The following is a 22,066-nucleotide window of genomic DNA, read 5'->3' as shown; positions in this document are numbered from 1 at the left end:
ATGTCTGTCGGTAGATTTACCTTTCGTTTCGTTTATCTTTCTTAAAGTTTTATTACTTGTTCCATTCATCCTTCGTTTTGTTTATATATGTCTTCCAGATCATCACTCACCTTTATAATCACCCCTCATACTTGTCATTTATTATATATCTACATCTACGTTTGTCCTGTAGTATACACAGCATATGTCTAGTCACACTGTGATACTGTAGATATTGAACTGTACAATATTACTGATAAATCATACAGTTGTTTCACAAGAGCAAATAAATTTGTCATATATAATATATCTTTGTTCTATTTCATAAGTTAAGAAGATGACATTAGTTTAAATAAAATATATAGAGAGAGTAATGAGCTTATTTAACATCATCTTTAAAGAATTGCTTAGAAACATGAATAGTGTATTTGATAAATTACAAAATGACATTTTTTCTGCCCATGAAGCAATATCCCAAAACTGCATCCCAATTTGTTATAAGAACATGTGCATGTAGTTCAGCCCGTATTTTTTTTTAATTGCAAAGTGAGAACCCTCTCACTTACTGCTTTAAATCTTAATTAGAAAGCCGCCCCAGTTATCCCAAGTTGCTACACCTATTAAGTATTATGTATTTACAATATACATCTTAGAATTTTGATATTTTGTCTTTTTAGTGCATAAATAAAAAAAAATGCATTCTTTTGTCATCACAATGATAAATAAATATAAGAATACTCGAACGTTGTAGTGCATTGTTTTATCATCGCAATGATCAATTGATACAATAGCACGTTTAATTAAATTGTTTTATTATCACAATGATTAATAGATACAAGAACATATTGCTGCACATTGTTGTATCATCACAATTATTAATAGATACAAGAACATATTGCTGCACATTGTTGTATCATCACAATGATTAATAGATACAAGAACATATTGCTGCACATTGTTGTATCATCACAATGATTAATAGATACAAGAACATATTGCTGCACATTGTTGTATCATCACAATTATTAATAGATACAAGAACATATTGCTGCACATTGTTGTATCATCACAATTATTAATAGATACAAGACCATGTTGTATTGCATTGCTTTATCATCATAATGATTAATAGATATACGAGACAACACATTACATACGTATAACACATTGTAGTTCATAGAACATATTGTAGAGCCTATTTTATCATCACAATGATTAATAGACACAAGAACATATTGTAGTGCATTGCTTTGTCCTCCCAATGATTAATGGTCATAAGAACATAATTATTGCACTGCATGGTTTTATCATCACAAAGAGAAACATATACAAAACACTTTGCACTGCATTGTTTATTTATATTCGCAGTGATTAAAGAATACAAAAAGATACATTAAAGTGTATTGTTTTATCAACACATTGATTATTAAAAAAGTTAAAATACGCTGATCATTAGTCAACATATGCGGCTTAAATTTAAATTCGTGGATGAAGAACTATTTGTGACACTTGTCGTCAAGAGAATGTTTCATATACTTGATACTAGTATGAAGTATAAATTTAAATATTTGTTTTACGTAAAGTGGAGGACGAGACAGACGAATCGTGATTTTATATCATCCGTATTTCAGCACAATGCGAAGTTAATTTGACAAACCCAATACCGGGGTTTCTATTAAAATAAAAAAGGCGTTGATATGTATTACAAAACTGTTTATCATGTCAATTGACGTTGTTATATTTTTAGATCATACTTCATCACAAATCACAATGACAATTGAAATATTTTAATCACGTTCTTTTAAAATCGCTTATAACGATTTACATCATATGAACACTTTGCTTAAATAGCCACGTCAGTGGACTTCGTCTTGATTCATAGATTAAGGAATGCCTTTTGGACCATCATGGAATACTGTTATAAAATACTACGATAATTATAATGTGATAGAATGTTATGTTTTAGTTATCATACTGTCGCATTATCACCATCGTACTGTCGCGTTAGTTTAATATCATTTTTATACACACAATATACAATTTTACAAACAAAATCATTGCGTGTACATACATAAGGGTTGGGCCAAAAGTTCTAAAATCGTACTGTCGTATTATCGTACTGCCGCATTGTTGTGTTATTGCACTGACGCATTGTCGTGCTTTCACACTGTCGTGTTTTATTTTCTTGGTGAAGAAAGAAGAAAAGTCGTTCTTAAATTCCGTTCAAGGTTTATAGAGTGTAATCGTCTCATCTATATGGTTCTGCGAGTGAATACCACAGATACCACAGATAAAACAACACCACAGTACAAAATTATGATAACGGCATGATAGTTTGATAATACGACAACGCGAGAGTACCAAAACGAAAGCGGGACAGTACGGTGATGATAATGTAACAGCCGATTATGATAATAATTTTATTTCACAAACGCTCATTATTTTTGGGACAACGAAAACAAAGTATTATTTGATTAAGGACGCATTTACATTCAATGGACAAATTCTTTCTGAATTCTGAAAATTGGCCTTTCTTAATGTAGTAAAATAATATAAAGGAGTATCGAAAACGAATGTTTTGGTTTAAAACTTGTTTCATTCATAGTGACAATTGTAAGTCTGGGTCATGCGTATTTTACAATAACCGACACCGTAGGTTGCACCAAATTAGCCCAGATAAAAAAAACTACTAAGCTGTTTCAAATGACACACCGTTAACAAAAATTATAATACTTTTTTATCTGATTGGTTTCTAAATCCGATTGGTTCCTATAAATAAGCAAATTAAATTCATCGTTTCATAAGAACTATTGAGAAGGATTATTAAGAAGGATACTTGAGTCCCCCAAAAATGATATACCCAAAAAGTTGGTCCACTTTTTTCGCTGTAGATATGTGCTAGAGACACAGGGCATCGGCCGGTGATATGAAGAATTTGGAAGAACTTGGGAAGGCAAAAAGCAAAACCGAATCTTGTGCCCTGCGAAACAGCAGCTGCCTATGTACTTCTGAAGTCGAGGATATTGACCCTACAAAGTAGGCAGTGACGGCGAGAAAGAGTAGAAGAGTGTGTGAGCCATAGAACGTAGTGACGGTTTGATCCTTGGCACCAAAAGTCCTGATCAGGGCTACCTCATCTCTGGTTACTATAAATTTAGGTACTCATTGTCGTTACAGTGACCTACTTACCTACTTTCGTCTTTGACTAATACTCTCAGAGGAGGGGGGGAGGTGTCGAATGTATAGAGGTACAAAATTTTAAGCGAGGTGAAATGGTAGGTTACAAAGTAATAGCGGATTTCAGAATATTAGCAATCGTCAGAGTGAGTTTTTTTATATAAAATTGGTTGAGTATTTTACTGACACAACTACAAATTTTGAGTTGATCATGTGGATCTCTGATGTTAACATATAGTTTAGGTTGAAAAGTGAAGTTATTGAAGGTAAATTGGCAGTACCTGATATTGTGACGGTAAAAGATCAAAGACCATATCGTGAATGTTTGGTACTATTTCTTCTTACAAATTAGCTTCTAAACTCATTATTGAATTACATAGCACAAATAACTTTTGTGCAAAGATAAATATTGACGTCTTGTTGTGTAGATATGTATGTGTTCGATGGGTTTTGGTACGATAAGATAACTGTACGCTACAAACGTTGACAGTGCTAATGACTACTATAAATAATCTTTGTTATCTTAGGACCTTGCTTAAAATTTGTCTGTATTTTACTGTCTCTTCTTTGTTGCTAATGGCATTGCTTATACTTGTAAATACTCACATAATTCTGCCACTTTTATTTCAAGAATAATCTTTTATTCACCTTGTAGATCTTTTCAAATAAAATGCACAGATGCGTGTCTGTCTGTTTCCCAACATATAGCAAAATATAAATACCAAGTATATTTTATGTTTTGACAAAAATATTTTTTATAAATAACTAGTGTTGATTCAATTTAGTTTATTTAAATTTCAAAAAGTAGAAAATCAGTAAAGTAAGCCTTGTACGTATTTTATTTACCATGTAGAAATGAATTAAATTATAGTTTACTATAGTTATTGACCATGAATTATTAAAGGGAAGTAAATGCTAAAATATTTATTTTGTAAAGTTACATAAGTTATTGCCCCTTTTTGTCACTCGAACGGCGGGCTTTCCCAGATATAAAACAAAATGTATTGATGCTAAATGTGATAATGTTGGGTAAAGATAGACAAATTCTAGAGCGTTATTTATATATATTCTAATGTTTTTTTTTTCAAGTAATTCCCTGTCTCCTATAACTTTCTTCCTTTTCATAAAATCTTTATGGGTTTTCCTCTCAATGTCTGGCTGACTGGTGGAATGGACTGAAAATGCCCTTTGATGCTAAACATCATACTACATTTTTTCACATTCATAAGACTATACTCTGACAATATTTTCCGTAAATAGGACACACATATAAAAGGACAATGTGCACTGCCATGTGTCTGTCCGACGGATCCTTCGTTAAATACGGTTTGTCACACACATACCTTAATAAATTCTCATTACTATGAAATATTACTATGAAATATATTAATTCATTTTGACCGTTGTACACAATTATAACATCTGCTCCGCATTCGCTATTCTATTCTAACAAAAAAGCAACATTTAACAAATATTTGAAAGAAACCGGTCCTACCAACGCTTTTATTTTGTCACTTTACTACTCCATATTATTCCGTATCGTATCATTTCGCCTCGCTTTAAACAGTAACGAACCTTTATAGTTTAACAGTTTATTGTCTCATTCCAAGCATGTCATATATACAATACATCACAATGTTCAATCATATTAAAAAACATGTTGGACCAATCTCGATAGATTTATAAGAGACATTTAAAAACATGATGATACTGGTAAAATATATTCTATAGCTAAAAACCAATTTACTTTATAACCAAGTTACATGTACATGTATATATAACAGACATTTTTGTTTATTCCTTCATGGAAAAAACAATATACTTCAAAAAAATAATGCCCAGAATATTTGTGACAATACTACTGCAATTTACTTGTTATGTGAGTGAGGCCAAATATGTTCATACAAAAGTGTAAGTTTAGTGCAGCATACATGTACCCAGCATTGCTGTATAATTCTCATTATTCAGTAAAAGAGTAATAATGTTCCAAATGAATGCATATATCATGGAGTATAAGGTTGTAACCCCCAAAAAAACACTTGACTGTGAAAGGTGCGTGACCTAAAATATTTGAATAAGTACACGATTATGCTAAATGTGTAATCCAATAAGTACATGATTAAACATGGTTTGTGAGTCCCAAGGTACAAAATTGAGCATGATGTGGCAATAAGTACATGATTGAACATGGTATGTGTCCCAATAAGTACATGATTGAACATGGTATGTGTCCCAATAAGTACAAGATTGTACATGATGCATAACCAAATAAGTACACGGTAGAACATGGTGCGTGAAAAGTCATTATTCTGCACTACCTTAAATGACAGTATAATGAATAATATTAACAATAATTGGTTGGTTGGATATATTTGAATGTATAGGGTGATCGCCTTCCAGCATGATACATTTGTGTGCCAGTGTAGATAACATTAGTAGGGTACAAACAAACTGCACTAAACTCAGCCCAAAAATCAACCATTTAAATCAAGCCTATACACAATATGTCTTAATATTCAATGTCGATACACAGTGGCAATGTACTGCTATATCATTGCCACAGTTAAATCTTCCTTCACAACCAAAATAAAACAAAAATATCTGTTTTACATCTTCAATTATAAAATATAAAACTAATTGTTGTTAAAAATGATGTACTATGTACACTACTATTATTACATTTCTACTACTTTAATAAAAGGATTAAAACATCCTATTTACACATAAACAAATTCCTTCTTTGTAGTATCTGGAAGCAGGTTTTGGCACTAACTCTTATTACATTAGTATTACTAAATATAACTTTTAATTTCTCATCACTTTTCAGGTCGATAAAATTGTTAACAGCAACTGCAGCTTGTTCAAAAAGTACATTTCTTAAATCATTGTATAACTGACATTCTAATATTACATGAGTTTCATCCTCTACCACATGACAAAATGGACATAGACGTCTATCTACCTGGAGATTTTCAAATCTTCCGGTTTCTATACGAATTGGTGCTACACCACATCTAAATTTGCTAAAAGCTGATCTGTGGCTAACAGGCAAAATCATTGTACAAAAAAGGTTCAACACAATATTTTTCTTTAAATATACAATATGTCCGTAATTTATTCCGGCCTCTACCTGATGAGCCCGTGGGTGCATTAATTTTATCAAACCACTCTGTTTTAAACTTAGCAAACATACGTTCTTCTACAGCTTTAACAATATTATTCTTGGATATAGGTATGGATATATCATTATATATTGAAAGGTCTAACTCATTCAACTGTTTACGAACCCAAAAATACCAGTTTTTACATTTGATTGACTTACAGGAGGCCCAGAGCGCAATTCGCTTATTTATTCTTGTAGTATTGGTACATGAGAGACGGGCCCAAAAATTGACTAATGACTTCCATTGTCGTACATGTGGCGGCACCCATCCCATATCACCAGAAACAGCTGCTGTTGGTGTGTATTTCCCAACACCAAGGAAAAACCTCATTGCCCGATGTTGCACTGCTGCAATACAGGAGTAATTTTTATGACCCCATATAGCAGCTCCGTAGGCAATAACCGGCCATACAACAGAGTCATATAATTTGGTAAAAACCTCATAAGGCAAACCACAAATAACTTTGCATTTGGCGATAAGTAGACCTAAGGTACGACTAGCGCTCTGAGCCACCATTTTAGCTGTTATACTAAAATCTAAATACTCATTAATTAACAATCCCAGATATGTATATTTGTCAGAATAAGAAATAATATGTTCACCACATCTAAATTCATGTTCTGATCGTGGCATAGACTCTGTTCGGAAGTGCATGACATTACATTTATCAGGATTAATACTCATATCATTTCGACCACACCAGTCATTCAATGCATTTAACAATAAATAAATAAATAAAGAGCATCTTCACTATCTGCCAGAAGAACGATATCATCTGCATATAGTAAAATGCATATCTTTTCTTCTCCAATATTCACACCCACATTAAATGACTTTAGATAGACAGCAAGGTCATTAACATATAAATTAAATAACAGAGGTGATAAAATACATCCTTGTCTTAAACCACAATTAACATCAAACCAGTCTGTTTTATGACTATTTAGTCTAACACTTGCAGAAACTGTAGAGTACAATGATTTAATTGCAGTTAAAATTTTTCCATGTAACCCAACAGATATAAGTTTTGACCATAAAATATTCCTATTTATACAATCATACGCCTTGCGAAAATCTATAAAGGCTGTAAAAGTTGATAGCTTACATTTCTTACGTGTATCTATAATATCTACTAGTGATGAAATCTGGTCTATCGTGCTTCTCTTATTTCTAAAGCCGTTCTGTTCATCGACAAGTACATTATTTTTCTCAACCCAATCATTTAATCTCATATTAATGATTCTACGATACACTTTATATACGGACGATGCAAGTGATATACCTCTGTATGACATTGGGTCTCTACGGTCAAGGGTTGAAGACTTTGGGATAGGGTTAATAATACACTTCCCCCAAATTGACGGAACAATTCCATTATTAAAACACAAATTAAAAAATACATGAAGAAAATATATAGCAGTGTCATTTTTCAACACTTCAGCTGGAATATCATCAAATCCAGAGGCTTTACCATTCTTTGCTTGTAAAATAGCTTTCTTAACCTCTAAAAGAGAAATCTGACCATTAAAGGAACAATTTTGATTACTATCTTCTGTTACAAAAACACTGTTTGCATCATTATTTGTAATATTAACATGATTAAACAATGAGCTAAAATCCCTTCTCCACTTATCTAGAACATCTTGTATACAATAAGAAGTAGAACCGTCCTCTAACAAAACTTCTTCTGGTATTTTATTTTTACCACTATAACTAACACCAATCTTACCTATTGATTGCCAAAAATTTATTCTGATCAACCTCACATTCTTGTAACAAGTCATTTTTGTAAACTATACCAATAAGTGCGCTTACATTTCTGCACTTCTTTGTCAAAACACTTACGACTATTTACATAAATAGCTTTTAACAAGTTTCTATTATTCCTCACTTTACAACTTAACCAATTTCGCTCTGCTATACACAACTTGGACCACAACTCAGTCAAATGGTTATTCCACCATGGTTTCTTAATTCTACATTTTTCTAAAATTACTATTATTATTTCTTACAGTTCTGTATGATATATTTGTATACATACTATCTTTCACAATATCACACCATTGCTTATACACACTGTCAATACTATTTTTATTTACAACATTTTGCTCCAGATTATCAATTAAAATATTAATCTTATCTAAAACAGATTGAGTATTCATAAAATCATTTGGAACATTTTCCAGATCAAACTTATCATAACCGCTATTAACATAATCTCTACTACAGTTCTCACTTAGATTGACAATATTTTATTAATTCGCCATGACAGTAATGAGTGATCTGGTAAGCATGTAGGTGAAAAAAACCAATATTTCTGCAACAATTCTGTCACAGGTGTTTACAGTAAAAATCTATAAAATCATTCATACTTTCATGCAGGGAAAAACAGTAGTCTACCACCGATGAGCCCTTAACAGAGATTGATGTAAAATTATCACTGCAATTGCTTCTACCATTTAGTAAAGACATATTTGTGTTAATTAAAAAATCTATTAAAATTTCACCATAATGATTCACCGTAAAATCTATAACTTTTCTCTGTAAAACATTATCTACCCCAACAATGAAGTCATCTAAATCGCCACACCGACTATTTAGGTCTCCACAGACATAGATTGTACCTTCTTTTTGATATTGATATATACATGTTAGTAAATGATCATAAAAGGCATAAACATCAAAAACACGAGAAGAATTTTCAGGAGGCAGATAACAGACACAAGGTAATAAACAATACTTCGCCTCGCTTTAAACAGTAACGAACCTTTATATGTTAGTCCCCTGAGTCTGTTGAAATAACACTGAGATAAATTACTAATATCACCTTTTTGCGCTTCAAAATTAAACCGTTTAGGGCACGACTGATGACTTGTCCTTACTGGACAGCGAAAGCTGCTTTTTGTGTGGGGTCACATTACACTCCGATAAGGTTTTACGGGCTGAAATTGCAAAAGATTAAAGGTCTCCGGCCGGTGTCAAGTCACCAGTGAGGCAGCGTGCGGGTCGGCGAGGTTTTTTTTTTCGGCATAAGGCGCATCGCCAGCTCACCGTAGCAGGCACGATGAAAAAAACATCAGATACCCGACCGGACACCTTTTAGTATCGGTTGAATGTCGGTTAGATTTTAACACCCTTGTCACTTATTATTGAGGTATCCGAGCGGTCACCGGGGCAACTCGGCTGGTAACAGGCCGGGATCCGTATGGACGCCGTACGTTGTACGTATCGTTCGTACTGTGCCTCTACACTCCAAATGCATGCACAGGAGTAATCAGTTCCTTGCGAAAGTGAAGGCAATTAGTACTAATAAACTGCTTGACAGATTGCCCAGAAACGATGCGGTGGCTGAACTGTGCTCTGGTGAATTTAACGTGGCTTCCAGTCGTGATCCGGAGGGTAAAGTACCAACACCATGACCCCCTCAACATTTGCACGTCTGCTTAGCTCAGTCGGTAAGATCATCTCTGACATTGTGATTCACTAGTATTTCCCGGGCTGGCCAACTAAAATTACATTTTTTGATTAGATCTGCGGATGTTTAAAAATTCATAATGTTACCATAACATGTTGACTACTTCTTAAGGCGGTGCTTGGGACGTGGACGGTAACTGGCACTCCACAGTGCTGTCCACGAAGAGGCTCAATCAAATCAAGTATGCAACAGTTTAATTTTGTCGTTTTGAACGTTCTTTAGATATTTTGTGTCTCTATTTCTAAATGTTTAGATATCGTTCATGACATTTACGATTAAAGGACCACTAAGATCTAAAAGCCTTAAACTCAGACATAAATTACATTGCATGTCGATTTTTTGTGAAACTCTTATCCCGATTTGTGTACGCTTTTTGTTTTAGAACATTTTGCACAATAAAAATGGTTGTTGGAAAAACGGGCAGAGTAAGTGATCTGAAAATTTGCATACAAGTCTTTGGTTCTGACTCTTGTCAAATGGTATACAAATCATAGAAAAATATTTCCAGTCTCTTTATGTAAAAAAAACAGTGGAGTTTCTTTAAATTCCTGGCAAGCAGGTCAGAAACTTTAAATACAATTGAAGCCGTAAGAATATAATAAGCCGTAAGAATATAATTGAAGCCGTGGGAATATAATAAGCCGTAAGAAATTAATACATAGCCACATAGTCATTGCAATTTTTTTAATTTGTTAAGTTGCTGGAGTGTTGCGGTGCATTGTTATGCATCGTATCAAGTTTTGTCACTTATATTTTCAAGCGTCGTATAAATGTTGCGCGTCATATAAAGTGTTGCTTATTGTCAGACGTCGTATAAAGTGTTGCCGTTAATTGTCATGTGTTGTACAAAGTGGTGCGGTTTATTGTCAGGCGTCGTATAAAGTTTTGCTTGTTGTTAGACGTCGTATAAAGTGTTGCGGTTAATTTTCAGTTGTTGTATAAATTGTTGCGGTTAATTGTCAGGCGTTGTATAAAGTGTTGCAGTTTATTGTCAGGCGTCGTATAATGTGTTGCGGTTTATTGTCAGGCGCCGTATAAAGTGTTGCGGTTAATTGTCTAGCGTCGTATAAAGTGCTGCGGTTTATTTCAGGCGTCGTATAAAGAGTTGCGGTTACTTGCCAGATGTCGTATAAAGTGTTGGGTTTTTTTGTCAGGGATTTAACTCACTACAGTGATGGAGTAATAATTTCGGACGCTTGAGAAATCATGATCACGAAATAGAAAAATATCGCTTTTTCACCGATTTTTACATTTTTCATTTTTTTATAAATCGGAGATGAATAAGGCGTCTAGTGCATTTCGGCGGGCAAAAGGCGATATTTTAGCACGCCTTGTATTGGCCGGTATATACCGGAATTCGACACTTAGTGTTATGCTCTAACACTTCTTTAGTCTCACTCTATTGTCAGGCGTCGCATAAAGTGTTTGGATTTGTTGTTAGGCGTCGCATAAAGTGTTGCGGTTTGTTGTTAGGCGTCGTATAAAGTGTTGCGTTTTATTGTCAGATCAGATGTCGTATTAAGTGACATGCTCTATATCATGGTTTATTGTCATACGTCGTAGTAAGTGTCTCTCCTAATGCACTTCATTGGCATCTGATGATGATAAAACAAAGCAATTCTCATACGGCATAAGATATTTGAAATGGCTCTATCATGATTCTGTAGGTTTGGCATTCTGTAACAAACCCAAGAAACCTCTCCAGTATGCATTTTTAATATAAAGCATAACATACAAACCATACGATGGTGTCAAATATGAATTGGTAATTAATGGATAAATCATATAGAGGATATAGTTTATAAATAAGTAATGCGATTCTAACAAACGATCAAAGACTAACGATAAAATTGAGTTACTTTTGGTGTCATTTATGATTTCAGTAAGAAAAAAGGTGGAAACCGTACCATATACTCAGTCGTCATAATTTCAGTAATATAACGTGTACAAAAAATTCAAAGAATTGAGGATGCAAATCTGATCTAGACATAAATAAAAAAAAATGGATTGATAATTCGAAAAGTTTCCGGGTAAGATGGACCTTTTTGTTGTATCTGTATATTTCTATCAATCAAATAAAATGTACAAAATATCTTAACCAGTGAATAGATAAAACGAATTCGGTCATTTGTTTTTAGACAGTCAACACGTTAAATATATATAGACATTACAGTGTGACATTCATTGTGCCCAGTCATATACTAGTAATTATTGACATCTTTATCTTTATAATCGACACTATGAAGTCGCAAATTGTTCTATACAGTGCCGGTTTTACTTCAAACAAAAACGAGAGGATCATAGTACCCCTAAATTGTTCCATTTTCTATGTATCAAACATTAATTTGTATAAATTTATTATGAAGTTTGACGAGATGTTTGGTAACAGAATCAACGTAACATCCAGCATTGTCAATTGTTGGCCATATTGTACCTGAGTTTAATTTTTCGTTTACTATCTCTTGGTAGATCTATAGCAAACTCAAACCTCAAATAATTTTATTGCGTTGAGCATACAATTTTTGTTTATAGCACTTACAACATATCTATAGGCAGAAGACATGGACTTTTCAAGGAGCACAAAAATACAATGTAAAACATATGAATTCATAATTATGACGTGTTTGAAGTTCTGTAAATCAATTTTCTAATTAAAATTGCATACTATAAATATTAAACAATTATTTTGGATTCAGACAATAATAATTTCGTAAATTTTTTCAAGAGGCCATGTATAAAAGTAGCGTCTAAGAAATTTTGCGAAGGTCAGCATATTGTGAACATGTAAACAAAAAGCGAAATTCTTTTTAAATTTGCATAGAAGAACAAATATTGCGTATTCTTTCATGTTCAGGTATGCTTGCATATCCCCCCTTCCAATATACGAGTACAAGTCGTGGGATGACGTGCGAAACTTTGTATCTTTTGTCCTTAATATAGTCAAGATAACTTTCTTTTAAATTCAACTTTTAGATTATATTTTATAGAACTGTATGTATCTACACCTCTAGAATTATTGATAGAACAATACCAACTTTGATAAAAATATGTTATATTTGTCGTTTTATAATATTGTAGTCAATTAACATGCTATATTGGTTTTGCCAAATATACGATAGTCCGCATTTATCAAGTATAATTTTGATTTGATAAGCCCAATTTCATTTATTATATGTGTTGTTTTCTTCAACAACAACTTTAAGCATGTGAAAGGTTTTAAAAAGTAGCGATTCTTTCTTTCATGTCAATATTTACCATAATTAAAGATCCCGTAACACAATATTTCATGGTTTTATATCATGAATATAATGCTCAAATGAAGATTTATCAATATTGTAAGTTCCAAAAAGCATTATTTGTAAAGATATTTACGAATTTACATCTCACGTTAATAAAGAGAGGTAATTAGGAATTTATTTCCTATAAAGTCTTAGTCAATTTTTTTTCAATAAGAAATGAATGCACATTTTTAATGATTACATATAATGTGGACAAATATTTGCAGTACATATTCTTCTATGTTTGAAAATTGTTTTACAAGAATAATTATATAGATATAAAAAATTTCACTTAAGAGTGGTAACATCCTAAATTAAGACATACAGGATATTTAATTGTCTATGAATGCTCATCGGGATCCTAGCTAATTCGCCGTAAAGAGCGTCTAAATTTGTAGAGCGTTTGACAGATAATACCGTTTGTGGCGCCGTTATATGTCGCAACGCCGCTAAATGTCGCACTTGCCGCTAAATGTCGCACCATTGACGCTAAATGTCGCAACCGCCGCTAAATGTCGCAAAACCATTTGACGTTAAATGTCGCAATGTTAACGTTAAATGTCGCACGAATTTCCCTTACCGTTAAATGTCGCAATACTACCGTTAATGTCGCAATATGTAAATTCATGTTAAAATCATGTTTAAAGTAGAATTATATTACTTTTTAACATTCTCATAGTTATTTTAGTTGTAATAGCCATTACACAATAATTATCTTTGTCTTACTTGGTTTCTTTAATGAACATATATATCGAGGTTTTGAGCTACTAAATAATGTAATCTTAAAGCTAGAAAGGATAATTGATACTAAATTCTCAATAGATAAGTATTTTTCTCTTGTTTAACATTTTCATTTGTAACACTGATTGACAACAGATTAAAGGTATTATGGTATTGTCACTCTCAGAATTTGGTTTAAGTTATTTCATTTACTTTCTCAGAAACTACCGAATTTACTTTAAACGTGGTTTAGTTGTTCACTATGATCATATGATGCAATATCAAAAGGCAGATAATCCTAGTTATATTTTGCAAAGTTATTCCCCTTATTTCTCTAAGATGTTTTCGCTCTGATTAACCTTTTGGTTACGGCTAATTTCAAACATATTAACTTTAAACTTTAAATACTTATTTCATATGAAGTACTAATGCATTTCTAAAGGACAGATGACCCTGAAAGGTATTTTTTCTAAAATATCTCCCTTTTTATATTTAAAAAAAAAAAACATCACAAATATTCACTTCAAATGTGAAATATTGATTGAATATCAAGGCAAATTTTTCATTTTAACAGAAACGGCACATACGTGAAAAACATAGTATGAAATGCACGGTCAATACAAAAATCATGTAGTACTCCTTGATCATGTAGTATTCGGGTGCTAGATATGAGCGAATTTTACGATTATATGACCGGAATTTTTGTAAGCAGCCAGCCCGCATAGAGCGCGAGACTTGTAACCTCGACCTTGTTGGTTCTATTCCCGGGTTGGCCACAGTCTTTCGAATATTACTTTAAATCGAGGTCCAGTGTACAACTTGGCACGTTAAAGAAGGGGAAGCTTCTGGAATCGGGGCATCTTTCTATATCTGTAATTGCACTATCCTCCAAAATCTAAAATGACTTGTACTCTTCTGGAGGACTCGCCAATATGGGCAAATTCACACACAGTAAGCAGATGTCAAAGTTGAAATAAGAACACAAGATTTACTACATTTTACGATTTGTCAAACACTATTTACGCTTTGACATTGTGGCAAGTGATATTTCACTCGCCAAGACGCTTTATACTATGAAAGATCCTCAGTAACTATCATATAATAAGAATACAAATAATTGATTAAGCTCATATTGGCCTTGCTGTTTGGCTGAAGACAGCTAGCCGTTTTGGCCAGAAAATTTAGGCCTTTTATATCATTGTTTTGCTGTAATGAAAATCTTTATCTGTCACGCTTCATGATAAATATTTCAATGAAATAAAATCTGACAATTTTCGAAAAACACAAGGCATGAATTATACTTGTACATATGTAACGACGATATTGGTTAGATATCTGTAACCACTTTTATGTTCGTCTTAAAATGCGCATGTCTAGTACGTCATAGTGAAGTTCAAATGACCATAAATAAAAACATACGCACAATAGTGTATTTATTTTAAGATAATTTTAAGAACTTTATTTTTCAAAAAAAAAAAAAAAAAATGGAACAGATGTGTAAAGAAAACATCTTTTTAATTTATTGCAACAATTATATGAATGGCCACTGCCTTTCTGGCGTTAAAATGGAAATAAAAACACGCATACGACTAGCAAATTTGATAAAAGCATAAACTGTTTGTGTGAACTTCATCCTGCAAATTAAAATCTATTTTAGCATTTGTAACCATGGCCCATTGATCCCTTTCTCAATTTAAAGGAAGAATACCATGCATCTACAGTTATCTACCTTCCAAATATGAAATACATTTGTCAATAAATAAAGGCTGTAAAAGTGTAGAAATCTATTTTAGTCTATTTTAGAACTGGTGACCTTGACCCAACTGAACCATAACTCTATCCAAAGGAGAAGACCTCAATTCAATGTTCCTACCAAATATAAAAAACATCTTTCAAAAGAATATTGTTAAAACACCTGTAAAAATGTTAAAGTCTATTTTTGGCATTGGTGACTTTGGCCTTTACTCACAGGACCCCCAAACTAAACCCAAAGGAAGAGGACCTTCCTTAGCATGTTTGTATTAAACATTTTTTTTGCCGTTTTATTATTTTGATCGTTCCATTTTTTTTTTTAACATGACACCAATTTTAGGCTGCCAGGCTCTTAGACCGCCAGCTTTAGGCTATTAGACTACAAAGTTAAGTGCCCTAAAGGTAAAGGCGTTTATTTCCATAATCATACATGTGTATGTGCTTTTGCATGACCTTTCATAGTGATTTTACTGTATTTTAAATTGTTTTCATATTTATAAAATAAGTCACTTTAAGCTACTAGGCTGCCGACTCTAAGCTGTTAGATTGCCAAATTCAGGTTGCAAAGCTGACATCGATTGGCTGTTAGGATGTTAGGCGGCCATCTCAGGATACTAGGCTACCAACGTTAGGCTTACAGGGCGTTAGGCAAACTCTTAAGGTCCTGTGTCGTCGGCAATTTAGGCCTCCTCTTCCGACAGCGAGACAATTTGCCTCCTCAGTCAACTAGGCCATCAGACTGCCATCTCAGACAGCCTGTCTCTTCTGCCATTTTACAGACACAATTGTACTAAACTATTAACAGAACAATGCCAGTTTTGCAGTTTCATACAAATAGTAGACAATTGTATAATTATCAATATGTACTTGTATACGATCAGCTAAAAATCGAACGCAAAACAATATACATTTATTTTCAAGATGAGTATTATCGCCGCCTAAATTGTAGCGCAGTTCCATATATACTAAATTCACTCGCTTTCAAATTGAGTAGGCAGATTTAATTAATATGATACAACAATAAAACTTGAGTTAAACATAAAATTACATCTTGCGACATTTAACGGTAGTGTTGCGACATTTAACGGTAAGGGAAATTCGTGCGACATTTAACGTTAACATTGCGACATTTAACGTCAAATGGTTTTGCGACATTTAGCGGCGGTTGCGACATTTAGCGTCAATGGTGCGACATTTAGCGGCAAGTGCGACATTTAGCGGCGTTGCGACATATAACGGCGCCACACTGTTCTACAAAATTTGGAGTGAATGAGTTCAACATCAGGTCCGACATGATGACCCCAGATTTCAGCCGTGTAATTTAACGTAGAAGCTACAAATGAACCGAATAAAGCACATTATTTGGACACAGGTAAATTAAACTGGTTAAAGACAGTGAACAAATTATGTACGAACCGTGCTGGGCGTTCTGTTCCAATTGCCATTTTTATATAAATGAACATCCAAATATTTAAAAGAATCTACTTATTCTATATGATTGTTAAATAGATAAAAATCAAATCTTGTATGGCGGCGTTATTTAAAAAATATGTCTTTTGTTTTGCTAGCATTAAGACGTAAGCACCATGTATTGCTATATTATTCTATGTCGTTCAACACGGACCGTAGGGATTTTGGATCGTGAGTAAATAAAACTGCGTTATCGGCAATAAGTAATAAAAACAATTGAATGTCGCCAATGTTCATTATTCCATTAATATCTCTATTAACATTATAAACAATATTGTTTAGAAAGAAGAGACACAAAATGCTGCTGGCGGCGTCACCTTGCTTCACTTTATTAAGTTAGACTAAGTCGAATTATACCTTACAAATGATTTAACCGTAGAGCACATTTATTTTATAGCCAATACAAATTTTGTGCTTACATTTGCATTCATAAGTTTTTGCCACATGTAAACTCCATCATTTCTGTCGAACATTTTTTCCTAGTCGAGGAAGGCTACATATTTTTTTTCTTTTCAGCAAGAGCTTTTGAAATAAGAGCATGTAAAATATAAATACTCAATACAGTCACTTTTGAAAACCAAAGTGAATATATTTTTGAAATAATGTTATTTAATGTATTCGTAATTCCTTTAAAACTTTTGTTCACTGTGATTTGTTACGAAATAAATGGTACGAACAAAAACCGTCAATATCTAAATTGTAATGCAAGTTTTTTGACAACCAAGTCTCGCTCAAAATAATTATGTCATGTGATTTAATTAATTCTAAAAAGTCAATATCTGATAACTTACGAACAAGTCCGTTAGTATTCCACAAGACAATGTCTAATTGCTCCCTGTGACCTCACTATGCTGATGATGGAACCTATGGTTTTCCATTGACTAGCAGTTGATCGCCAACAAATCGCACTTTCCCCCACTTCTTTCGCTCCTGATCGACTATAGAATATAGTAGACTATGGTTTACGCGCATCACGCCATTCTTTAAGACTTTGATCTCTAACCCCGAGATATTTTGCTTTTATCTCGTTTTTTAAACTGAATACTGCTGTACGAATACGTTCACGCTCCGCCTAGCTTTGAAATTTGACAATTATTGGGCGATGTTTCTTCATGTGACTTGTACGGATTTCCAGGTCGGTGAGCTCTATCAAAAAGCATTTTATGGAATCAATTGATAAATTATTCTCTATGAACGCGTTTACCTCCAGCTTACAGTTCTCCACTTCCATTTCCCATAGCAAGGTGCTTAATTAAATCTTACTTCTGTCGGAATTATATGTCGATAAATTTATCACACTTCCCAGTCATGAAATATATAATCGTATCAAATCATTATTAAGGGTATACAAATAGGTTTTAATGGCTCTGAATCACTTGAATATGAACTGTTCTCACAAGTCTTTTAGCTATTATTCACCATTGACACGCATACTGGTGCAGGTCTTTTTTACTAACCAAAACAAAGATTTATTCCTTCATTATGTTATCAATTTGTGAGTTAAAAATAACATAAACAGCATATTCTGACTTTAGAATTCACGTGCGCACGTGTTTGTTCACAGCGTTTTAAATTCTTACAAATTAATGACCATTGTAACATCGTGTATTATTTGTGCAGAAATATTTTATATTGATTTATTTTTTGAAAAATATGGATATATTTGTATCGGTTCTAATCAAATATTCGCGTTAAATTCAATTATTCTGCGAGATATTACGAAATCTAATCTGCATTTTTATGGATTTATCAAGGGCGTTTAATTCTGTCTGGAGAGTTGGCTTATGGAACAAAAAAAGTTAGACAATAATATAAACGGTAAGTTTTTCAGAATAGTTAAGAATAGGCATTCGAATATTAAGTCACGCGTTTATCGAAATGGAACATATTCTTCATTTTTCGAGTGTTATTGTGGAGTAAAGCAAGGAGAAAATTTAAGTCACGCGTTTATCAAAATGGTACATGTTCTTTATTTTTCAAGTGTTATTGTGGAGTAAGGCAAGGAGAAAATATTTCGTATGTACTCTTTGCATTATTCCTTAAGGATCTAGTGCAATATTTAGACATTAATAATTAATAAAATGGCATGAAAATACAATGACATGAAAGTAAACATGATACATTGGATGGACGAAACAAAAAGTAAATGTCAAGAATAAAAAGCATGATGGCTAATACATACTTTTCTATACACAGTAAAAAATATCATGTAAAGTATACATTAAAAGTAGGTTGAAATACATATACATAATATCTGAGCATTGATAATCTGGTATCGTAATTTGAAAGCCGCATTTATATAATTGACAACGCATTATTGTTTCTTTATTTTACAAACTTCGTAATAAATGGGTAGACTTAAACATACTTGGTCTATTTCTATAATATTTCTTAATACAAAATGTATATATATTTCTTAAATTTTCATATGCAGGACACTTAAACACAAAATGGAGCTCATCCTCAATTTCATTTGTATTGCAAATTAAACAATATCTTAAATTACGACCTATTCTTTCACGTAAATATCTATCTGTCTGTATTCTAAGATTATGAGCTGAAATACGGAGTTTTGCCAAAGCTATTCTTAGTATTCTCGATACAATATTTTCTAAGTAAGGTGACATTCCAAAACTGTCTTTTACCGATTTATATAAAATAATACATTATTAGAATTTATACTAACTCTCCATTCTTGTAAATATTCATCTATTAATCTCTGTTTAAAAAAAAAACAACAATAAAATAATTTTGATTTACGCCTGAAGGGTTTAACCATACACCCAAAAAATCGTATTTTTCTAAAAGACTTCGTGCATTTGCAAACAGTTTGTATACCCTATATTTATATCAGACATACATGAATAAACAATTGAATTTATAATAATATTACTTGAACTTATTATCTTAAACCAAAATTTTACAATTCGGACATATCTGTTTATATACAACGGATATCTTCCGAGTTCACCATGCACAGCTACGTTACTAGTAGATGTTCTAACACCAAGAATAGTTTTACAAAATTTCAAAGAAATATTTTCTAACCTTTTTGACTTACAAAAAAACATACTTTACTTGCATACATTAAAATAGAATCAATTAAAGAGTCAAACAACTGTAAGGCTACTTTTGGTTTTGTTTCATATTTTGTCAGATTTGCCACTAAAATATTAAGTCCATATCAAGTTTGAGTATTTAAGTTAAAAATCCTGTATAATTCAATGTGACACCTAGATAATTAAAATCATTTACAATTTCTATATTATCTTGACCATATAACCAGTTTTCTCCTGCTCTTAAACCACGCTTCTTACGAGAAACTACTTTTTTGGTTGTATTTACATTAACTTCTAATCCTCATTTATTACAGTATTAATGAAGATTATTTAATGAACTCTGGAGATCTAGAGGATTTTCAGCAGTTATTACCATATTATCAGGGAACAAAAGTAAAATGGGGCAAATGTTTTGAAGGTTTATACCAGAATTTAAATTATTTTGCAAATTAAGTTCTAGATCTTCAATAAACAAGGAAAACATAACTGGGGAAATTATCTTCCCTTGACGTAGTCCAATCAAAATATCCAAAAAACAAAAATCAGAATAGTTATCACAGGACTTTACACAAGAAATAACAGAGTTTTACATACTTCTCATTATTCCTAAAACCAGCATAATACATCTTAAACCAAAGTGCATTCGGGTATATAGAATCAAAACAACGTTTTAAATCAATAAAAGCACAATACAATCTTTTATTCTAGTTTAAATATTTTTCAATTATAGAATGTTATATAAAAATAGCAACCGTAGTCGAAGTACCTTTTTTAAAACCAAACTGTGCATCAGAAATAATGTTATTTTCATTACACTAAGTTATTCTTTGATTAAAAAAACTAGTAAATAATTAACCAAGATGACTTAATAAGGTTATTTTTTCTGTAATTATTAACATTTTCTTTGTTTCCTTTTTATGTAATGGTATTATACAACCTCTTGTCCAGATTTCAGGAAAATGCCAGATTCTAAAATATTGTTAAATAGTTCTGTTATATGTCCAGGCAAAATATCGCTTGCTTCTATAAAATATTCGTTTATAAGATTATCTTTTCCTGCCGCTTTATCTATTGTAAGCATAAAAATTGTCTTAAGTACTTGTAAAGTTATATTTCCATCTAATTTAGAAAAAAACAGGGTTAAAATCATTAACATTTTGGACATTGTTAAAATCTTCTGCTCTTTCATTCAAGGGAAAAAAATACCTCGGAGATCATAGTTTCAAGATATGTTTTAAAATCGATCAAAGGTATTCACAAATTATTAATTCCCTGTTGATTTTTAAAATAGCGCCAAAAATCACGTCGCTTACTCTTTTTTTATTTTTTTTTGTTGCCATTTAAAAGTACGACGGTTTTTCTTAACACCATATTTATATCTATCTTTAAGATGAGCTAATTCTAATCGACCAGTCTCTGTATGTGGCATATTAAACTGTCTATGTATGTGACATATTAAACTGTTTAATGCATTTTTGTACAATTGTTTTGCTTCCCCACAGTCTTAATCAAACTATTTACAGAAATCATCAATTTCAAATACATCAAATCTTGGAAATGTACAACCATATTATAAAAAAAGAGGATTTGCCACTTCCCTCACAACACTCGTGAATAAATTCACCGTATTATTTACACTGTTTACATCATTTACATTACATTCAATAATATATCATTTAAAACAGGCAATTTTGCTATTTTTCCAGAACGATATAATTCTTTATTATTATCACTTAATTTGATATACTCATAATTAAATACTTTGGAACCGAGCTACACAAAATGTCAAAATTTAAAGCAGCATGGTCGCTGAATTCATTAAAATATAGGGCATGAAAATTGTTTATCATTTCAAAATATTTGTCACACAATAATAAATAATCTATCAAGCTAGCACCATTGTCATTGTAAGATGTAAAAACGACCGTTTGCTTTTCTAAGGGAGGTAGCTTTGCACATGTCGAGTAATTTATTACCATATGAGTTACTCCC

The 22,066-nt window shown here is 32.4% G+C and overlaps 1 protein-coding gene across 1 annotated transcript in view; it reads right to left on the bottom strand.

Annotated features, from left to right (window-relative positions):
• LOC132747619 (uncharacterized) overlaps window positions 1-17,950 on the bottom strand; it is a 38,193-nt gene extending 20,243 nt beyond the window's left edge. The window contains exon 1 of the mRNA XM_060737038.1: window positions 17,807-17,950. The gene's annotated coding sequence lies outside the window, so the exon portion shown is untranslated. The remainder of the gene's footprint in view (window positions 1-17,806) is intronic.
• Window positions 17,951-22,066: the final 4,116 nt, after the last annotated feature.

This window comes from Ruditapes philippinarum, unplaced genomic scaffold (genome assembly GCF_026571515.1).
Source record: "Ruditapes philippinarum isolate M1 unplaced genomic scaffold, ASM2657151v2 ctg1011_1_1_1_1, whole genome shotgun sequence".
Classification (NCBI taxonomy): domain Eukaryota; kingdom Metazoa; phylum Mollusca; class Bivalvia; order Venerida; family Veneridae; genus Ruditapes; species Ruditapes philippinarum.
This window is presented reverse-complemented; position numbering and strand designations above follow the sequence as displayed.